The sequence below is a fragment of the Sander lucioperca genome, chromosome 10 (assembly GCF_008315115.2).
Source record: "Sander lucioperca isolate FBNREF2018 chromosome 10, SLUC_FBN_1.2, whole genome shotgun sequence".
NCBI lineage: Eukaryota > Metazoa > Chordata > Actinopteri > Perciformes > Percidae > Sander > Sander lucioperca.
This window is the reverse complement of record NC_050182.1, coordinates 6,990,493-6,991,425: the sequence shown is the minus strand read 5'-3', so window position 1 is coordinate 6,991,425 and position 933 is coordinate 6,990,493. Positions and strand designations below refer to the sequence as shown.

At 31.8% G+C, this 933-nt stretch overlaps 1 long non-coding RNA gene across 1 annotated transcript; it reads left to right on the top strand.

Moving 5' to 3' along the window:
* The first annotated feature begins 305 nt into the window (after positions 1-305).
* On the top strand, positions 306-630 carry LOC116064486. The gene is made up of 2 exons (XR_004108540.1): positions 306-372; positions 408-630. It is a non-coding gene; the product is annotated as an uncharacterized LOC116064486 (long non-coding RNA).
* Positions 631-933: the final 303 nt, after the last annotated feature.

Sequence of the window (933 nt, the reverse complement as noted above, 5' to 3'; positions counted from 1 at the left end):
TTCTATAAGGAAAATTGGCCCCTTATTATATACATGGTGTATGAGGTTTGAGGCCAAACACAAGCTGTTTAAAGATTGTTTTAAAAGTTTCAAAAACAGAACCAAATCGCTTGCTAAGAAGCATCAGATGGCCATTGCTTATCAGTGGGAAACCTTCACCCTCAAACAAAATGAGTATGGGCCAATTAAATCTTTTCTCTTCAGAGATGAGAATGTCGTCAACAATGAAATGCTTGAAAGGATCTTGTCAAAAGATGTTTTCTCAACTAGTTGGGTTAAAGTTGATGGTGTAGAGTATGGACTGGACTAGTTATTTGCAGTGCAATGGAAGAAGACATGCCAGTCTTTTGTCAAATAAGTGATGTACTTTTGGTTGAAGATCAAATTTTTTTTTTTTGACAAACAAGCTATTTACAGAGAATTTTGATGACCATCATCATGCATTCAGAGTATTACGAAGTGCGGAAAGGTGTCTACTAAAAATGTCTGAGCTTAAATTTCATAAACCGTTTGATATTCAAAGCTCATACAATGTTTCAGATGAAAGTATGTACATTATACCTTCATTCACAATGTTTTAATTCAACTGACTGCAAGGGAGAAAAGGCACAAATAAATGTTTTTGAAAATGATTGTGATTAATTCTTATTAATATAAGTATATATTAAATTAATACATAATATTGAATAAATTAACAATTCATTTTAACATTTTTTTCAGTGTAGATAATTGACACTTTAGGGAGTGAAATTAACACTACCCAAATAGTTAAAAAAAAATGAACTCGGAGCAGTGTTAGTTGTCTAATCCCTTAGTGTTACTTTAACTCTGTTTTGCGAGTTAAAAAAGGAACTCTAGCAGAGTGTTAAATGTTTAACTATTTTGAAAGTGTTAATTTAACTCTTGAGAGTGTGGACCTAATATAAACCCTCA